We start from the raw sequence: 21,947 nt of genomic DNA, 5'->3' as shown, positions 1-21,947 counted from the left end.
GCCCCCATGTACATTTCACCATCACATTCTCACACCATCTTAGAAATAAGAGTAAACAAGTGCAAACAGCTGGGCAGAGCGAACTTGCAGAAATTCAATGACTGTGCAGCTACCCCACTCCTTCTCACCAACACAGAGAGTGTTGGGCATCCAAAAGTCCTTGCCTGGTGGATGGTACCAGAACGGGACCTCTCCCACCTCCCCCCTCTCTTCTCCCTCCCCCAGCTCCTGCACACTTCACTTATTCTTCATTTGCAAGTAAATTGACCTTAATTTAAAATTCTGCATTAATACACAGGAACTGCTAACTGGGCTCAGGGAACTGGCGGTGGGGGTCTCATCTGATGTGGGAAACAAAGGCAGAAGGAAATGGCAGATAAAATTAAATTTCCTTATAACCTGTAGCCCGTTGACAAATAACTTGAGGCTGGCAGGGTAAAACATTTCTCCAGGAACTCCCTACTATCTTAACGTTAATGCTTCGCTTGAGGGAAAAACAACCTTAGCGTGACAAAACCCTACCTCTCTGAGCCTTTGCTCCCATCCCCCAGGACACGAGAATCTACTCTGAGTTTACTGGCCAAGTGGGGACCCTGGAAAATGTGTAATGGAAATAGTGACACACTGCAGTCTTCAAGTTGACCCTACGGTTCCCAAACCACAGAGCCCCAGGGTGACTCTCAAGTTTTCAGACTGGATTTTGATCCTTTCCTGCCTGGGCCCCATGTGAATAAAAAGTGATGCGGTTCTCACAGCACCCGGCTCCATTCCTCTCTGCCAGAGGCTTGGAAACCAGACCCATTTCCCTGTTTGAAGCTTGAGGCTTTTTTTCCTTCCCTCCAGTAGCCTGCCTTTTTGTGCTAGCCATGGCAAGCTTTCAATCACTCACTCTTCACTCTGCATATACTTGCTAAGCACCTACTATGTGCTGAGCTCTGGTCCAGAAACTGAGAGGCAGGCAGTGGTCCTGCCCTCAGAAAACTCACATTCTAATAGCTGCCCTGGTTTGCTCCAGACCCTGGTGACTCCCTGGATCAGAGATCCCCTTGATGTGGGAAACAAAGACAAATGAAAAATTAAATTTCCTTACTGCCTACAGCCCATTGTCAAGGGCTTAAACAGTCAGTGACCTTCCTCTAGGGGCTCAGCTGCCTCGATGATGACACTTTGCCAAGGGCAAAAGGGAATCTTAGCTTAACATTCCCCCCCACCCCCAGGATCCTGTAGGTCTACTTTAACATATAAAAATTCCTTTGGGGGGCGACTGGGTGGCTCAGTCGGTTAGTGTCTCACTTTGGCTCAGGTCATGATCTCATGTTTCATGAGTTTGAGCCCCGCATCAGGCTCTGTGCTGACAGCTCAGAGCCTCAAGCCTGCTTTGGATTCTGTGTCTCCCTCTCTTTCTGCCTCTCCCCCACTTGCACTGTGTGTGTGTGTGTGTGTGTGTGTGTGTGTGTGTGTCTCTCAAAAATAATTAAGCATTAAAAAAGAAATTAAAAGTTCCTTTGGAAACTTCCTTTATCTCTACTCCCCCGCCTCCTGCCACCAAGATATATGTTAGCAATCATACTCCAACCTTATGGCCCCCTGATATACATCTGAAGGGTTTCATGACTGAGGTTTTAAGAAACAGTAATAAATGACCATTTCCTAACAGCAGTTAGCCCCTCAAGGTCCTGGAAAACTTGTTTCCAAAATACCTTAGAGAGTTACTCTATCCCTAACTGCCTCCCAACCTGAAGGTATATAATCAGTTACCTGTCACAACCCCAGTGCAGCTCTTTCTGCCCACAGTCCTGTCCCGTGCTTTAATAAAATCACCATTTTGCACTGAAGACCTCTCAAGAATTCTTTCTTGGCTATCGGCTTCAAACCCCAACACTTCAAACCACATCACTTTGGCTCGGGTTTCTGGCCTCAGTTTTCCACCTATAACTGAATTAAGAGATATTACTAGCTGGCAAAGTGATAGAAGAGAGAAGCATTTTATTTCTGTTTTGTTTTCTAACTATCCAGAGGTAAAACACCTTAGCTTCCTTGGGTCTCATTATTTCCACCTTTAAAAGGTTTCTCTACCAGAAGAGACAGGGCTACAGGTTTGGTAGTAAGGTAACAAATATAGAAAGGGTATTGTTCTGGGGCGCCTCGGTGGCTCAGTCGGTTGAGCATCCGACTTCAGCTCAGGTCATGATCTCACAGTTCATGAGTTCGAGCCCCGGGTCAGGCTCTGTGCTGACAGCTCAGAGCCTGGACCCTGCTTCAGGTTCTGTATCTCCCTCTCTCCCTCTCTGCTCCTCCCCTGCTCACATGCTGTCTCTCTCTCAAAAAGAAAGAAAGAAAGAAAGAAAGAAAGAAAGAAAGAAAGAAAGAAAGAAAGAAAGGGTATTGTTCCAAATCTCCATGAAGAATGGGCAATGCTAAAAGGTAGGAAGCCTTCCTCAGCAGTTTCATCCATGAATTTATAGGATAATAATACCTAATGAACACTTAATATATATTATTTATACACAGTATATAATACATGCTTATTCATATATTATTTTATATACAATATATACATATATAAGTGTTTTTATGTTCATTCATTTATTTTGAGAGAGAGAGAGAGAGCGAGTGAGCAAGCAGGGGAGAAGCAGAGAATCTCACGTAGGTTCTGCATTGCCACACAGAGCCCGACACCAAAATCAAGACTCGGACGTTAACTGGATAACCCACACAGTGCCACTATAATCAAATGTCTTAACACACTTTATAAATGTATAAATGTTTTTTATGTTTATTTATTTATTTATTTGAGAGAGAGAGAGAGAGAGAGAGAGAGAGAGAGAAGGGCAGAGAGAGAGGGAGAGAGAGAATCCCAAACAGGCTCCGAGCTGTCAGTGCAGAGCCAGACTCGAGGCTCAATTTCACAAAATGTGAGATCCTGACCTCAGCCAAAATCAAGAGTTGGACGCTTAACTGACTGAGCCACCTAGGTGCCCCATATTTTAATATAGCACTTTAAAGGTTATTGTTGAAGTCTTACTATGCCACGAAGAAGTGCACTATCAAATGTGTACGGCTCAGATGTGAACACTGAACACATTTGTGCATTTAGCATCCTGATCTAGAACAGGACCAGTCCCCCAGAAGCTCCCTCATGCTCCCGGGTGCCTATCCTTCCCCCAAGGTAACCACTATCCTTACTCCTAACAGCACAGAATACTTTGGGCTGTTTCTGAACTTTATATAAATGGAAAGTTTTGTGAGATTCCTCTATCTCGTGTGTGATTGTAGATTGTTCATTCTTATTGTCGCATAAGGGATCATTGTGTGAATATAACGTTTTATCTATCCTTTGTACAGTTGTTGGACACTTGGGGTGGTTTCCAGCACAAATAGTGCTGCTATGAATACTTTAATACATGTATCTGGGCAAACATTTGTACATATTTCTGTGGAATTCCCATGGAACTGCAAAATCATAGTGTATTCATATGTTCAGCTTTAGCAGATAATTGCCATTTTCCAAAGTAATTTGTTCCAATGTATAGTGGCACTAGCAGGATGTTAGTTTTAATATTTCAATCAACTTATACAGTGATGTCTGTTGCATTTAGTTTGACATGTTCTTTTATCGTATTTTCCTATATTTACAGGGTCTTTACACTTGTCATTTTAAAAACATTTGTAGAGAGGGAATGTGGTAATGAAGGGGCCTGGGGACGACTGAGGCATGGAAAGTGGAGGCAGAGGGCAGGGCAGGGTAGGGAGGAGAACTTAAATACAGAGGCCAAGCAGGTAATGAAATGGACTCAAGCAGTTAAGTTGAAATAAGCAAATATTACTCAGAAGTAGCTGCCCAATGAACCTAGAGGCTCAAAGGGAGCAATTTTTTTCTTTCACTAGAGAGAAGCCAAAAATCTGGATTTAAAATTTTTGGCAGTTAAATCATACTTTCAGAAAACGTGCTGGCCAAACAACTTTGGTCAGTGGGCCAGATGCCCAGCCCTCTGGACCAGCCGTTAGTTCCGGCCTGGCTTGAGAGGTGGGAACGTTTGACCTGTAACAAGTCACCTCATTTGTTAGAGCTTAATCTCCTCTCTGGTCAAAAGGGTAAAATGGAAGCCTATCCTTTTGTACAGTGACGGTCAAAGGAGATAATTCAGGAGTACAGGAGTCGTCGAACACTATACAAAGTACTCTCCTTAGTACGCCTTCGGTCGTCACGCATGGACTCGCTGTCCTTAAAGCATTTGAATTTTCAGATTCCTTGGAGCAAGTTTAAGACTGGAGATTCCCATGCAAATCTCCCGAAGGTCCTTTGAATGGGATCCTGCTGGGATGCAAGGGGTTAAGAGGAAATGGCCTATTAGGGTCTTGCTAATCTGAGAAGTCCAGGACCTCAAAAGTATCCAGAGCGCCACTAAAAGCCACGACGCAGAGCTAGGATGGTAAACCCGACGAGGGTCCAGAGGGGCAGAACCTAGAACGGGGCAATAGCATCCTGATGTGTCACACTGGACCCAGGCCTCGGCGGAGCGCACGGAAGACAACTCCCCAGCTCGCAGGACCAACCTAAAATGCCCAGGTAAGGCGTGTCCTCACGGCGCCGTTAGTAGCCCGCCCAAGTGAGGCACTGCGCGCCGGGGGACTGCCGTCCCGAGAACCAAGCGGGAGGAATGAATTGTGCGGGAGGCGAGGTCTGCGCCCACCCGGGTCCGGACTCCACGCGGGTGGCACCCATACGCTCTGCACCTCCGGGACCGCCCGGGAGCGCGCGAGGGCCCGACAGCAGAAAGTTGGGACGCTCGCGCCGCCGCCCGCGCGCTCCGGGGCGCCCCCTCCCACCCGAGCGCCACGTGCCGCGCGCCCCCTGCTCCCAGGCCGCGGCGGGACGCCCCCGCCCCCACCGCGGCGCGTAGTGCGCAGGCGCCTCCCCGCGGGTCCGGGCGGCGGGAGCGGGAGGCGGCGGCGGGAGCGGGTTCGGCCTCGGCTGGAGACTGAGGCGAGGGCGGCGGCGGCGAGAGTTGGAGGAGAGGCGCGGGTGGCGGCGAAGGCGATGGCGACGCGGGGCACATGAGGCGGCGGCCGGCGGGACGGGCCGAGGCCCGGCGGAGGAGGCGGCTCCGGGGGAACACGCCGCCCGGTGAGGGGCGGCCGCAGGGCCGGCTGAGAAGCGGGCAAGGGGCGGGGCCGGGGGGGCGGGAGAACTTGTGGGGAGGCCGGAGAAGGGGCGGGGGGACGCGAGGGATGGGGGTCCCGGGAAGAGTGCGGTGGGAGGGGGTGCTGCCGAGACTTCCCGCCGATCCCGGAGGGGCGTCTGCCCCGCGGCCCGCCGCTGCCCCCGTCGCGCCCTCCCCCTTTGTCCCTGGGCGCGCGGTTCCCAAATTGGGAGGGAAACGGCCCGGGGGTGGGTCAGGGCGGCGGCGGCCGCGTCGGGCGGGCGGGGAGCCCGGAGGACCCCGGGCGCGCACTTGGGCGGCGCTCGGCGGTGCTCGCAACTCCTCGGGGCGGTTAGGGGCGCAGGGCCGCGCCGGGGCCGCCCCTCGCCGCCGGGGCGCTTCGCGGGCTGGTCTTTGTCTCCCGACGCTCGGTTCCTGACATCTCTTCGGGCGGCGTGCGGTTCGTTTGACTCTTTCCTCTAACACCGCTGCCGGGACTCCTGCCTCCCATCAGTGTTTCAGACAGGATTTAGTTCGAGGGCTGGAAGGAGGGAAACGGGGGGCGGGGGGAAATGGCGCGGTCGCCTCTTGATGAACATGTTTCCTTTACTTAAAATGATTTTTTTCCACTTCGTGAAACTTTGGACGACTTGTTTTGTTTTCCCCTCGATCTCCAGATTCAAAATTAAGAGAAGGCGCTAAAGCTGTGATTGTGGCCAATTGTGTGGTTGGTGGCTGCGTTTGGAGCTGAGTTGAAAGGATTTACATGAATGTGTGGTTTAGAATTTGCGTTTTTTCCCTCTTCCCCTGCGATTGTTTCAAAGAGTGGGATTAGTTTTTCTTTGCGAAGCGGGCGAGTTTGGATTATCATTTGAAGGAGTATTTGTTGAGAACCTGCAGTGGTACAGATTTCATTGTGCTCACGCTTTATTTTGTTAGCCTGAAGACTGCACTTTGTGGAATCGAGTAAATCGAGTTAGAATAAGTTCTGAATTAGCCTTATCTTGTGCCTGAGTAGTCCAAAATTATTATACGTTCCTGTTGTGTATACTTTCAAGTGAGTATATGTGAAAGCTCTTTAAAAATCAGGTTGTATAAATGAAAGGGATTTTAATTCTGATAAACGGAGAACAGTATATTTCAAATACATCACATATGTGTAGAAAAGGGGTTTAATAATGTAATTTAGGGATCAAATTCTTTACCCCCTAAAGAGAGTTTTAGGTATTCAGATTAAGAATGCGGAAAATTAAAAATAAATAAATAAATAAATAAAATTTAAAAAAAGCATTCAGAAAAATAAGCTTAATTCCAGAGCTCCTGACTAAATACACTGTGAATTGTGGTTCGTTTCCTGGAGTTTTTGTTGGTTTTATTTTTTGGAATTTAGTATAGTATATTACAGTTGCTTTGGATTTCTTAAGTGCTATATAATGGGAGAATTCAAGAAACATGAACTGACTCTTCTGGGTAAAATGTAATAAGCTGTGGTAAACAAATCTGCATCATTGTGTTGGCCAGGTCTTTGTGAGCAGAGTGTTGTAAGCAAAAGACATTTTGAAGAGAATACATAGGAGCTATATAGAAGTTCTCTCTTTTTCACTTGTCCTGATTTGTAATGGTTTAATATTATATACTACTTGTCTTAAACTGTTGTGCACTTTTCCAAAGCATTGCAGACATCCTTTCTAAAAGTCAACGCTTTTAGCTTCTTTAGAGGTTGTGTGACTTCAGAATTGGTTTTCCATCTGTGCTAGACCACAATTCTCTGAAAAAGGAGCAGAGGACCCAGTACCTTTCTAGTCAGTTAACGAAGGTAGAATTGACTTTTAGTCTTCAATCCGAAGGATTTAAGAAATTAACATATCTTCAACATAACAATTTGACTTAGATACTGTTACCGCTTAACTTTTTTGTCCTTCTTTTAATTATTTGTATAAATTAGCCAAAGGGAAGGGATGGAAGGTCTGCCTCTGATTAGCCACACACCTCCCACCTTAGCTCCAGGCTCTCCTGTCAATTCAGTAATTGGGATTCTAGAATACAAAATACGTAATTAAAATCCGGAGTATCATTCTCTTAATAAGTGGATGGTTTGTTCCATGCCTAATTCAATGCAGAGATGAGTTCCAAAAAGCTGGGTTTTTTTTATTTGAAGTTTGTTCACATTTCAAAATAAATGAGAGGTGTTCCCTTTTTTAAATTATTATGAGTCTGAATAGTTAGTGCAACTGGAAGCATACTTATTTTTTTCTGAATTGGTGCTTTTTTTTTTTTTACTTGCAAATGTATTTATTTATTTTTATTAACTGATGCTTTGCTTGTAGCATAGAAACGTGCGGCTCCTATCAGAAATATTGGATAGAAATTTAGGCAAAGAGGGGTGCCTCAGTGGCTCAGTCTGTTGAGTGTCCTACTTCGGCTCAGGTCATGATCTCACAGTTCGTGGGTTCGAGCCCCCATGGGTTCGAGCCCCATGTCGGGCTCTGTGCTGACAGCTCAGAGCCCGGAGCCCGCTTCAGATGTTATGTCTCTCCCTCTCTTCCCCTCCCCTGCTGATGCTCATTCTCACTTTGTCTCTCAACAGTAAATAAAAATGTTAAAAATTTTTTTAAAAATTTAGGCAAAGAAAAATGGGATTACGTTTTTTTGTAGACCATTTGTTTGAGAATACATATGATAACATATCTTAGCTGATACCATTAACCTGAAACTTAACAGTTCTGAACTGTTATCAGCTAAGTGCCAACAATTTTCATACATACTACTGCAACTGATGAGTTTAGTTTTTGTGGAAGTAAGGATCTGTTAAGTCTGAGCATTGCTGTTTTCTACAGGTCTTTAGAATGAATGACTAGAGGGGCGCCTGGGTGGCTCAGTCAGTTAAGCATCTGACTTTGGCTCAGGTCATGATCTCACAGTTTGTAAGTTCGAGCCTCACATTGAGCTCTGTGCTGACAGCTCAGAGCCTGGAGCCTCCTTCAGTTTCTGTGTCTCCCCCTCTCTCTGCCCCTCCCCTGCTCACGCTCTGTGTCTCAATAATAAATAAATGTTAAAAAAATTATTAGAATGAATGACTAGACAGGCAATACTGGCTGGCATATGGTGGTAGTACATTCTTGAGTCTCGCCAACATTGCAGGAGTTGACAGCCCTCAAGTTTGATATTTAGACCTATATGTGTAATGTGTTGCCCAAAGCAGTTTTTTTCCCCTAGGGATGAGATCTCTTTGCAGATAGCATTTTATTTCTGAAGAAAAGAAGTGTTCTGTGGAATGAGTAGAGCCCTCAGTTAAAGCTGGTTTTTTTGAAACTGTAGCGCATGTAGCACCAGCAGAATTTGGACAAAAGTACTCTGGTGGCCATTCATTCTTCTAGTGAACTTTTTTTCTTCTTTCATTCAAGTATTTATGTTAGGCACTGAACTAGGTGCTGAAGATGAATACTATGTGGGTTTTGCTCTCAGAATGTTTATATTTTGAGCACTTTGAATTTAACATGCTGAAAGGTTTAGCAGTTTGGAAATTATCTAAAATCTTTGGAACAAAAGAAACATATAGGATTTTGGAGTAAGTTTTTTTATTTTTTTCTTTTATAGAAATGGAATAAACTTCACACATCCTCATTACCCTCTAATCTCTAACTCATTCAAGACTCATATACTTACAGAGATTATTTTCATCTACATCTTTGTATGATTTATCAGTTTTGACTGAATTTATTGTTACTTAACAGTGTTACAACATTCCTTTTGGGAATGTTCAGAATAAAGTAGATCTGGACTTCTATTTTTATGGAATTCCCTTTGACTCATTCTTGGACCTCAGATTCCTAATTGCCCATTTCAGAATAGGTGTTTATTTGGACTCAGAAATGTCCTTTCTGAAGTATTCTTTTCTCTTGGGTTCTGATTTTCCCTCCTTGCTCTCTGGCTATTCAGGTTTTCGCCCCATCCTCTTCTACCAGATCTTTAATTGATGGTTTCTCTCAAGTCTTGATCCTCTAATCTGTTCTGTGGCTTCAGTTACTCCCAAATTTTTGCCTGTAGTTCAAACTTATTTTCTGATCCCAGCTGCCTGCTCAACGTCTCCACTTAACCACTCTCAGAGGTACTTTGAATTGAGTTGCCCAGACTGACCTGTTGATCTTGGCTCCAAAGCTAGATCTTCATTGTACCATTTCATTAAATGGCTCTATCAACAACTTACTGAGGCTCAACTCTTGCGATTTCTCTTTACTTTTAGTCTCCCCGTCCTAGTCTAGGCAGGCCACCTTGTCCTAAGACTGTTAGAGTCAATTATAAATGGTCTTTCCTCATTCACTCTTGTTTTTAAAGGGGGGTCAGTAATATGGGATATTAATACAGAAAAAGTAGTAAGTAATACTACAATAAATACTTAACCACCTTGCAGCTTAGGAAATAAAACATTACCACTACAGTTGGGGTCTTCTGTGTTTCCTTACCTGCTTGCATCTTCCTTCTTCCAGCCTCCATTGTGGGCCTCCTTACCAGAGATAATCACCAGTTGAATTTATTGTTCCTTTGCATTTCTTTATACTGTTACTACATATAGTATGTAACCTAAGCAGTATATCCTCATCTACTCTTCTCACAGCAGTTAGAATTATCTTTATAAAATAAATTTAGTCAAGTCACTTACCCGAAAACTTCTGTTTTCCCTTTAATCTTCATTTAACCAGATGTGATCTGGCCTTGCCTACTTCTCCAGCATCATTTCTTTGTACTTTTTTGTTATGAATGGTCTAGCTTGCTGACTTTTTTCCCCCCTATTCCTTAAAGGTTCAAAGCTGACCCAAGGACTTTGTACATGCTGTAGCTAATTCTTCTGCCTGGAAAGCAGCTCCTCAGTTCTTCAGAATATGCTTAAATATCAATTTGGGGATAAATCTTTTCTGATAATCCTAGATTTGTGTAGGGAACTCAATGTACTCTGCACGTCTCTTTTATAGGATTTATCACAGTTTTAATTAATTATTTGTATGATGCCTATTTCACCATTAGACTCTTCTGTATATTCCATAAAATCAGAAGTAATAATCTAGGGGCACCTGGGTGGCTCAGTCGGTTAAGCGTCCGACTTCAGCTCAGGTCACAATCTCGCGGTCCGTGAGTTCGAGCCCCGCGTCGGCTCTGGGCTGATGGCTCAGAGTCTGGAGCCTGCTTCCGATTCTGTGCCTCCCTCTCTCTTTGCCCCTCCCCCGTTCATGCTCTGTCTCTCTCTGTCTCAAAAATAAAATAAAAACCTTAAAAAAAAAATTAAAAAAAAAAAAGAAGTAATAATCTATCTTGGGTAGCCCAGTATCACAACACCTAGCTTATAGCTTATAGTTCATTTCTGTATTCAACAATTATTTGAGTGCTTTCTAATTTCTTTTTTAATTATAATTGCTGATTGTAGTAAAGTAACTTCTAACAAAGCTCTTGTTCTTCTAATTAGAAGCCTCATTATTGTATGGTGTTTTTTGCATTATTAGTCTAATAGGCCAATATAGTGCTAGTTCCTTGGTAAAACTTACTTTTGTAAACTTACTAATAGCCATGGCCTGAGCAATCTTCAGCAGTTTTATTTACTTGTTTATTAATATAATTTATTGTCATAATTTAGCAGTTTTAATAGACCAAAAATACAGTGGTCACTAATGGTATAATGTACACAAAGGGAGCTCTTGCCTCCCCAGAAAATAATCCTAGCCGGTTTAGGCAGACTATCAGATGTTATAAAGAACTTGAAGATTAGTTTTTTTCTTTGACATCCTATACCTAGTTCTGATTTTCATTTCTTCCTGGGCCAAGGGTCAGTATAATTAATGTCCCAAGACACTAGGACAGTTCTACATTAAGGCCAATGTCAACAGTTTTATACTTGAGAATTTCACTTTGTTGACTTTTTTTGGAGTAGGTAGTACATTATGTAGTATAAAATCTGAAAGGTATAAAAGGATTTGCGGTGAAAAGTAAGTCTTCTCTTCGTACTCAGTCACTCATTTTTTTTTCTGCTGAAGCAATTATTATTTACCCTTTTTTTGTGAATTCTTCTAGAGGTACCCATACATTCAGTATGTCCCTACACACATACATAAATGGTAGCATACTATACACACTGTTCTTTAGCCTGCATCATTCACTAATGTATCTCAGTTTATTTCATATCATTAGAAATAGAGCTGTCTCATACTTTTTGCCTACCATATGTGCTGTAATGTCTTTACCCAGTCCCTTCCTGATAGACTTTTAAATTCTTTCCAGCACATTATCAGCAGTGCTGCAGTGAATATTCTTGTACATTATTTTGTATGTCTGTGAGTGTTATTTGTTAGATAAACATTGAGAATTAGCATTCTGGCTCAAAAAGTATGGGATTCATGTACCAGTTCACCCCACCACTTGTAGTAAAGCACAAAGAATGACTTTATACATCCTTCCTTGCCAATAACCTGTTAGCAATTCTTATCTCTTTCCAGTTGGATAAATATAAAATGATATATTGGTGTAGTTTTAATTTGTGAATCTTTAATTACAAGTGATATTAAATGTCTTCTCATGTTATTAAAAACCATTAATATGTTTCTGAGACCTCCATATCCATTGCATTTTTTTTTTTAATGTTTATTTTTATTTTTGAGAGACCGAGTGCAAGGAGGGGAGGAGAAGACAGAGAGGGAGACACAGAATCAGAAGCAGGCTCCAAGCTCCGAGCTGTCAGCATGGAGCCCCATGCGGGGCTTGAACCCATGAACCGTGAGATCATGACCTGAGCCGAAGTCGGATGCTCAACCTACTGAGCCACCCAGGCGCCCCATTGCATATTTTTCTATTGAATGGTCTTTTTATTATTGATCTGTTAGAATTCTTTATGTGTTAGAGAAATTAACCTTTTACTCAGAATTGCAAATCATTTTAATTATTCAGTATATCTTTTTTTTTTTTTAAGTGTATTTGTTTTGAGAGAAAGAATCCCAGGCAGGCTCTGCAGTTGTCAGCGTGCACTTATCAGCATGGAGCCTGATGTGGGGCTTGAACTCTTGAACCTGTGAGAGCAAGACCTAAGCTGAAGTCAGGAGTCTGACGCTTAACTGACTGAGCCACCCAGGTGCCCTACCTTTCAGTATATTTTTTGAGTTGTTTACAGTATTTTTTTTTTGTTTTCCAAAAATTATACTTTGTATAATTGAATTTGTCATTTCTTTCATTTGACCTCTAGGTTTTATATCATTTTAGAAGTCTTCTCTACTCAGTTAAGAAAAAAATAGGGGCGCCTGGGTGGCTCAGTCGGTTAAGCGTCCAACTTCGGCTCAGGTCATGATCTCGCGGTCTGTGAGTTCGAGCCCCACGTCGGGCTCTGTGCTGACCACTCAGAGCCTGGAGCCTGTTTCAGATTCTGTGTTTCCCTCTCTCTCTGACCCTCCCCCGTTCATGCTCTGTCTCTCTCTGTCTCAAAAATAAATAAACCTTAAAAAAAAAAATTAAAAAAAAAAGAAAAAATGGCCATGGCTTTGTCTAACTTTGAGTGTTTTGTTTTTAATTTTAGATCCTTGATTCATCTGGAATTTAAAGATCCAACTTCTAGGGGTGCCTGGGTGGCTCAGTTGGTTAAGCGTCCGACTTCAGCTCAGGTCATGATCTCACGGTTTGTGGGTCAATCCCCATGTTGGGCTCTGTGCTGATGGCTTGGAACCTGGACACTGCTTCACATTCTGTGTCTCCCTCTCTCTGCCCCTGCCCTCCTCGTGCGCTCTCTCTCTCAAAGATAAATAAATACACAAAAAAAGTTTAAAAAAACAAATAAAGGTCCAACTTCTAATTTTTTTCAGATAGCTACCCATAGTAATTCATTATAATTTATTGAATATTCCATCATTTTTCCATTTGTTTGAAATGTCACCTTATCATACATTAAATGTCCAGATGTATTTTGATCTTCTGGACTTTCTATTCTGTTACATTCATTCTATTGATCTGTTGATCTTTTTGCCAATTTCACCTTTTAAATTATTAGAACTTTATAATGCATATCTAGAGAAGCTTGTATGCTCTCCTTACTCTTTCAGAAAGTTCTCTACCATTCTTACTATTTGTTTTTTAACATTAAATTTATTTATTCATTCATTCATTTAAGTTTATTTTATACAGTAGTAATCTAGGGGCGCCTGGGTGGCTCAGTCAGTTGAGCTTCCAACTCTTGATTTCAGCTCAGGTCATGATCCCAGGGTTGTGGGATGGAGCCCTGCATCTGCCTCTGCACTGAGCCTGGGGCCTGCTTTGGATTCTCTCTTTCCTTGTGCCCCTCTCCCCTGCTCATGTGCACTCTATCTCAAAAAAACAGTAAATTAAAAAATAATAATAATAAAGTAATCTCTACACCCAGTGTGGAGCTTGAACTCACAATCCCCAGATCAAGAATCTCATGCTCCTCCAACTGAGCCAGCCAGGTGCCCTTTCATGTTAATTTAGAATCAGTTTGTCTGGTTCCTAAGAAATCCTTTTGGCATTGTATTTTAGATTACATTACATTTTAGATCAATTTAGGGAGAACTAGTATCTTAAGATGGCTTTTGTATGCAAGAACATGGAATGTTTTGTCTTAAGAATTTAAGTTTTTGGTGTTCCTTGGCAGTAATTTTTAAGTGTTCTTCATTTAAAATCTCTGTTTCTTGTTAGTCTTTTCCTAAGTATTTCACCTATTTGTTGCTATTTTATTATTTAATACTTTTTTAAGTTTATTTTTATTTATGTTGAGAGGGAAAATAGCAAGCAGGGGAGGGGCAGAGAGAGACGGAGACAGAATCCCAAGCAGGCTCTGTGCTGCCAGCACAGAACTCAGTACAGAGCCCAGTGTGGGGCTGCAACTCAGGAACTGTGAGTCTAACTGCAAGATCATGACCTGATCCGAAGTCAAGAGTCAGATGCTTAACCTACTGAGCCACCCAGGCACCCCCTTTTTTTTTCCTTAATTTTTATTCATTTATTTATTTTTAATATTTGTTTATTTTTGAGAGAGAGACAGAGACGGAGTGTGAGTGGGAGAGCGGCAGAGAGAGAGGGAGACACAGAATCCAAAGCAGGCTCCAGGCCTGAGCTGTCAGCACAGAGCCCGACTCAGGGCTCAAACTCATGAACCACAAGGTCATGACCTGGCTGAAGTCAGACACTTAACCAACTGAGCCACCCAGGCTCCCCTCTTTGTTGCTGTTTTATTTATTTATTTATTAAAAAAAATTTTTTTTAATGTTTATTTATTTTTGAGACAGGGAGAGACAGCATGATGGGGGAGGGTCAGAGAGAGAGGGAGACACAAGAATCTGAAACAGGCTCCAGGCTCTGAGCTGTCAGCACAGAGCCTGACGCGGGGCTCGAACTCATGGACCGCGAGATCATGACCTGAGCCGAAGTCGGATGCTTTAACCGACTGAACCACCCAGGCGCCCCTCTTTGTTGCTGTTTTAAATGAGACTTTTCTTCAGTTATATTTATATTGCTTGTATATTATAATCAGCTTTTTCAGTGACTTTATGCGTGGTCTGAAAATAAAATTAAACAGTACACCCACATAGTATAGCAAAAAGATCATTAGGTCCCAAGTTGTATTCTAGGCTTTGCAGCTTATTAGTTGTGTGATCTTAAGCACATTATCCTGATCTTTAATATCCTCTTAGGTAAAATAAGGATATAGTCTCATACTCAGATATCAAACAATGGGCCACTGCAGAATTATTGAAAGATAACCTTAGAATCCATGCAGGTATTATCTGTGAACTATATAAATAGTGTCTTACAAATATATATGACCTTTTCAAATGTATATATAAATAATATTATAAATAAATTACAAGTTTATTTTAAAACTTTAACAGTTTATAGTAAAGTCTTATCTTTTTGTGTTTTTTTCAAAATCAGAAACTATATGTATCGCCACTATTATATAGGGCACTAGAAACTCTTGTAATTACTACATAAAGTCTCTCAGACCCTAAAAATGAGGGGCTACTGGCCTAGCTGATCTGTAACATTTCTTTTAACACTAATAGTGTGTGAGCCTATGTAACTGTAACTTAAAAAAATTTTTTTAATGTTTATTTTAATTTTGAGAGAGAGAGAGAGAGAGAGAGAGAGAGAGAATTGAAGCAGGCTCCAGGCTCCAAGCTGTTAGCACATAGCCCAACCTGAGCCGAAGTCGGAGGCTCAATGGACTGAGCCACCCAGGCGCCCCAAGATAATGATTTTTAAGCTTAAATGTCAAAAGTGTGTTCCTGGGATCTTTCTCTCTCTCTCTCTCTTTTAAAAAAAAATTGTTTTTTAATGTTTATTTTTGAGAGAGAGAGACAGAGTGTGAGTGGGGGAGAGGGGGGAAGAGAAGGAGACACAAAATCTAAAGCAGGCTCCAGGCTCCGAGCTGTCAGCACAGAGCCTGATGCAGGGCTTTAACTCATGAACTGTGAGATCATGACCTGAGCTGAAGTTGGACGCTCAACTGACTGAGGCACCCAGGTGCCCCTCCCTCTTTTTTTAATAAAAATTTTATTTTTAAGTAATCTCTGCAGCCAACATGGGATTCAAACTCCCAACCCTGAGATCAAGAATTGCATGCTCTTCTAACTGAGCCAGCCAGGCACCCCTTAGGATCTCTTTTTAATAGACCTGAAGAGTAGCCTGTCTAGATTTGTATAGAAAATGCTTTCATGAGAAAAGACATATAATACTTTCTGAAAGGGGTTTTATTGTTCATGTGTCTAACTCGACTAGCTTGCTTTGACCTTACATTCTAGTTCAGTAGTAGATGTTCATGTTATTCAGAGTAAAAGCTTTGTATATATTTATTGTATGTTGAGCAGGTCAAGCAGATGTGCACTTCTCAGACTGACTTAGGAAAGTTTTTCTTTGAGGTTGGACAAATTGTTAGGAATTGGGAGAGTGTCTCAGAGTGTCTCAGTTCTATTGAATTGTGTATCTGAAGCCATTGTATCCTATTATACTTGAACTCAGAAAAGAAGAGGATGGAAAAATGTGTTTATGATTTGAGGTATATCCTGGGAAGGAAACTATATATGCATAGCTTGCAAAGCATTCTACTGAATACATTTATTTTGGCTACCAGTTAATTATGGTTACTAGTTCAATGAGAAATTTAATCAGGCTTAGTATTTATTTATTTGTTTGTTTGTTTGTTTGTTTGTTTGTTTGTTTAGAGAAAGAGAGAGAATCCCATGTGGGCTCCGTACAGACAGTGCAGAAGTGCAGAGCCTGATGCGGGTCTTGAACCCACAAACTGTGAGATCATATCCTGAGCTGAAACGCTGAACTGACTGAGTCACTCAGGTGCCTGAGAATATTTTTAAAGTAAGCTCTTTGCGTAACATGGCACTCGAACTCACTACTACCTGGAGATCAAGAATAGCACACTCCATAGACTGAGCCAGCCAGGTGCTCCCTGCCCTGCCCTTAGCATTTTATTTATTTGTTTGTTTTTTAAGGTGATTTATTTATTTTGAGAGAGAGGAAGAGAGAATCCCAAGCAGGCTCCACACTGTCAGCATGGGCCTGACACATGTCTCGAACCCATGAATGGCGAGATCATGATCTGAGCTGAAACCAAGAGCCTAACGCTTAACTGACTGAGCCACCCAGGCACCCCAGAAAATGCTCTTTAAAAAAAAAAAAAAAAGTTTAATTTTTTGAGAGAGAGCAAGCCAGGGAGGAGCAGAGAGAGAGACAGAAACCCCAAGCAGGCTCCATGCCGTCAGCCCAGAGCCTCATGTGGGCTTGAACCATGAGCCATGAGATTGTGACCTGAGCTCAACCAGCTGAGCCACCCAGGCACACCCCTACACGCCCTGGAAAATGCTTTTAATAGAAGTTTGTTTCCTACTGGGGTCTTAGAGCTTACTTTTTAAAAAAAAAAAAAGTTTATTTTCTACTGTTTTTTATTTATTTTGCCTCAAAACTGTCATTTTTTTTCCTTTGTGGTTTGAAATTACGTAAATATCAGCATGGTTTCTCAAAGTAAGGAAATGGAGATGAGATCAGTGCTCAGAATAGTGATCTTTTAAGATTCCAGTTTAGCTAATCTTCAAAGCGTTAAAGTAACATGATTTTGGTTTAAATAATTTACCTAGTGTAGTATATTAACATTTAGTATTTTCTCTTGGAAGAAATGTCCCTTGGGTTTGTACTGAATATTATGGGCATATTCTTGTCCCAATAGAAGAATCCTTGATACAAAGTAGAGAAAATTAAGTAGAGTGATTAGGACAGGAAGTAAGAGTTTTATAACATTTTCACATGTCAAATAAACATTTAATAGAACTCACTTATAATGGAGACTGGTAAGTTTTTGGTGGCTACTTTAATAATCATTTTCTAAAATAAAGGTGTCTCTTTCCAAATACTCAGTCTCAGATACTCAATAACCAGCAGGTAGCAATTATAACTATATATTTCAAGGGAATGTTGGATATGTTAATTTTCTGTGTTGCTTCTGGACCATTTTATAGTGAGTTTCTAAAGGAATGAGAGGAGCAACAGTATGATAGTAAGCTGCTATATAAGCCATCATGTCAGAATACTACTCTTTTGGGGCACCTGGCTCGCTCAGGGTGGTGAGTTTGGGCCCCATGTTGGGTGTAGAGATTGCTTAAATAAATTAACTTAAAAGAAAATCTTAAAAAATATACTACCATCTTGTGATACACTCTTACAAATTAAGAATTACCCTCTAGACTCTCTTTTACTCTGGAGTAGAATTTTATATAAGTTCTGTCTTGGACCCCTGTATACGGGGGTGGGTAGTAACTGTATCAATGGCTCTATGAGATCGTTATACTTTTCTGTGATCTATCCATTACTTAATTAGGTCTTTATGAATGTATGCAAAGTGAAATTTGTACCCGACCTACTTTTTAAATTTCCCTCAAGGCTTTTGTTGCATAGGAAAGCTTTGCCAACTCCATTATTACATGTTTATTGTAGAAAATACTGAAAAAGCAAATTGAAGAGAAATCGTTCATAGGCCATTGTTAATGTTGGTGTATTTCCTTTCAAGCATATTATGTTACTGGAGGTTTTTTGTTTTTTGTCTCTTTACTACATGTGAACATTTTCCCATATAATGAAATATTCTATTTATTTAAAAAAGTTTATTTTGAGAGAGAGAGAGAGAGCGTTCATGCACGTGAGCCTGGGAGGGGCAGAGAGAGAGGGAGAGAGAGAATCCGGAGTAGGCTTCATGCTTTTCAGCAGAGCCTGATGTGGGACTCCATCTAACAAACCATAAGATCATGACCTCAGCCAAAATCAAGAGTCGGATGCTTAACTGACTGAGCCACCCATGTGCCCCTGGAATACTCTTTGTAAACGGGTCACAAATTGTCAGGGTATATATATTCAGCTATAAGATATCTGGCTCAATATTATTTAAGTTTCTTTTTTTTTCTATTGCTAGCATGAAAGAAAAGGAGACAAGAGTGTAAATTGATACAACTCCCTTTGGAAAAGTACTAACTTATTGAAGCTGACATAACAATTTTGCTTCTAGGTATTCAACAGGAATTCATACATATATTCACCAGAAGACCTATACGGAATGTTCATAGTAGCATTATTCATAATATCCTCAAACTGGAAACTGCTCAAATGCCCATCAGCAGTGGAATGAATAAATTTGTGATATAGTCACACAATGGCAATATAATAAAGCAAAGAGAATGAACAGACTGGAGCTAAATGCAGCAGGATTGGTGACTCTCAACAGATGCTGAACAAAAGCAGTCAGGCACAAAAGAGTATATTCTTTATGATTCTGATACAAGAGAGTCCATTTTGTAGGATTCCGTTTATATTATATTAAGCTCAAGAACAGGGTAAACCAGTGGGTCTCAGTGTGGTGTAATATTGTTCCCCAAGGGGCATTTGGCAGTGTCTGGAGGCATCTTTGGTTGCCACAACTGGAAGAGACCAGGGTTGCTTCAGAGCACCCTACAGTGCACACGACTGTCTCATAACAAAGACCTATCCCTGGGCTAAAGTACTCTGTACTGTTAAAGGTAAGGGTGGCGGTTTCCCTTGGGTAGGAAGGGTGTGATTGTTTTTGATTTTAGTGCTGGTTACATAGGTGTATTCAGTTTGTGAAAGTTCATTGAGCTGCATGCTTCTGTTTATCTTCCTGTAGGTATTTTACACTTCAATCAAAAATTTGTATGAAAATCAGACTTCACATAAAAATCCAGGTCAAAGACATCTTGTTTTCATTTTTTAACCTTTATTTATTTTTGAGAGACAGTGCGAGCAGGGGAGGGGCATAGAGAGAGGGAGACAGAAACCAAAGCAGGCTCCAGGCCCTGAGTGGTCAGCACAGAGTCCGATGTGGGGCTCGATCTCATGAACTGTGAGATCATGTTCTGAGCCAAAGTCAGACGCTTAACCAACTGAGCCACTCAGGCACCCCTCGAAGACTTCTTTTGAAAGATAGGACAGTCTGATAACTCCCATAGTTGTAGCTAATAAGCAGTAGGCACCCCCCACTCCCACCCCCTGCCCCACACCCTTTGGTTGGTGCCTGTTTTCCAGGCCCCATTTTCTTGTTTCAGTTACTTGTATCCCCTCACTGGTATCTTAAACAGCTTGAGTGAGATAGAATTCATACACACCATACAGTTTACCTATTTGAAATGTACAATTCAAAAATTTTATTATATTCACAGGGTTGTGTAGCCATCACCACAATTTAATTTTAGAATATTTTCATTCCTCCAAAAAGAAACCTCATACTTACTAGCAGTCACTCCCTCCCCCCACCCCACCCCACCATCTCTTTCAGGTCTAGGCAACCACTAGTCTTAGTTTTTGTCTTTAAATAATTGTATGCATTCGAATTTTGTGGTCTCTTTTCTAAAACAGGATTTATAGTAGTTATGCAGTATGTCATCATGAAGTTATGTCATAAATTGTATAAAATTTATCTTATATTGGGCACTTATTTAAGATAAATTACTAGATGTGGAGTTACTGATCAAAGGATATAAACATTTTAAAATTCCTGATAAATATTAACCACAGTGCCTTCCGGAAAGGTTGTATCAGACTGCCCTCACCATCAGTGGATGATGGTATTTTTTTGCAAATTTTATGTTGTCATATTGGACAACATGTAGTTATACGCAGTCATATTGGAAATGTTACACATTTTTTATTTTGTCTTAGACATGTTCATTCTCCTAGACTGATGATTATTCAGACAGTTGATTTGACCTAAACTCAGGCTGTTTTGGACAAGTGTACCAATATTGTCCTTTTTTACATGAAGACAGTACCACTTAGGATGTGAATGAATGCATTATCCCAGGTTCCCCTTACTTCTCCAGCTGGTTCCTGAAGGTTCTTACATTTAAATAGAGTGGCTTTTTGCCAGCACAAATTGACACTTCAGCCCATAGTGATGTACTTTGTTTCCTTGTTGGTTAATAGAGCCAAGATTTCAAACTACTTTCCACTAGGTTTTATAATTTGACTCACAATAAATTAAATTTTGTGTTTCTCCAATAACGTCCATAGCCAAGACCTCTTTTGAAAACAAGTTGTTTGTATGTTTGTAATACATAGATTACTGTTTGCTAGTGAGCTGCCATGATGCTTTTGCTTAGAAATTGTCACTAGCTAGTTATTAAACCTCTATTATCGCTCATGCAGAATTAACTTCCACTTAAAGCATTCCAGTTAAACAAAACTTCATTGTAAACCCTTTAATTGATGCCTTGTCTCTGCACATAAAGCAGTCTCATTCAGGAGTGTGAGTCACTAGCACGATTCTTAGTGGATTGCTCAGCTCATGATCTGGGATGCCCAGATAGTTAATACTTTAGAATCATGGTGAGTCAATATTACATTTTTTTAGTTTTATTCAACCATAAATTTTCTGGGGGGATGACTGTTTGGGAAATGCCTTTTTGAAAATTTGACATCTTGTCATTGTTTCATTTCACTGCAGTTACTTCTTTCCTGCTCCTTAGAGTTCTGAATGCCACATAATTTGTTGGTTGTTTTATGAATTTTATTCTGCCTGAGGTTATTTTCATCAAATGTTAATAGCAAGACCTTAGAAATCATCTGATATTCTCCACTTATTTCACAGATGAAAAAAAAAACGGGGTGGGGTGGGGAGAAATAACTCCTGAAGTGCCTGTTAGAATCTCTTACCTCCAAGTTCAGTGCTTGCTCTGTCTTGTTGTCATAAAATTCAAGGTTAGGAATCACTATTCTAGAATATTAGTTTTAGTTCATCCTGGACTTTGTTTTTATTAAGACACATTTTTTTTTTCAATATATGAAATTTATTGTCAAATTGGTTTCCATACAACACCCAGTGCTCATCCCAAAAGGAAGACACATTTTTTTAATGTTTATTTAAAAAAAAATTTTTTTTTCAACGTTTATTTATTTTTGGGACAGAGAGAGACAGAGCATGAACGGGGGAGGGACAGAGAGAGAGGGAGACACAGAATCGGAAACAGGCTCCAGGCTCTGAGCCATCAGCCCAGAGCCCGACGCGGGGCTCGAACTCACGGACCGCGAGATCATGACCTGGCTGAAGTCGGACGCTTAACCGACTGCGCCACCCAGGCGCCCCTAATGTTTATTTTTGAGAGAGTCAGAGACAGAGTGTGAGTGGTCATGATCTCACGGTTCGTGGGCTCAAGCCCCACGTTGGGCTCTGTGTAGACAGCTTGGAGCCTGCTTCAGATTCTGTGTCTCCCTCTGTCTTTCTCTGCCCCTCCCCCACTCACATTCATATTC

General features: G+C 41.4%; 1 protein-coding gene across 2 annotated transcripts in view; it reads left to right on the top strand.

Annotated features, from left to right (window-relative positions):
* The first annotated feature begins 5,079 nt into the window (after positions 1–5,079).
* GJC1 (gap junction protein gamma 1) overlaps positions 5,080–21,947 on the top strand; it is a 37,886-nt gene continuing 21,018 nt past the window's right edge. Inside the window, exon 1 of one of the 2 annotated variants that reach the window (XM_047093528.1) lies at positions 5,080–5,128. The gene's annotated coding sequence lies outside the window, so the exon portion shown is untranslated. Of the gene's footprint in view, positions 5,129–5,522; positions 5,605–21,947 lie in introns of those variants that run through there. The other variant, XM_047093529.1, reaches the window with a different exon arrangement.

The sequence above is a fragment of the Lynx rufus genome, unplaced genomic scaffold, assembly GCF_022079265.1.
Source record: "Lynx rufus isolate CCGP_SWC_20201006 ecotype Redwood Valley unplaced genomic scaffold, mLynRuf1.p SCAF_34, whole genome shotgun sequence".
NCBI lineage: Eukaryota > Metazoa > Chordata > Mammalia > Carnivora > Felidae > Lynx > Lynx rufus.
Note: the sequence above shows the minus strand (reverse complement) of the source record. Positions and strands in the feature narration are given on the sequence as shown.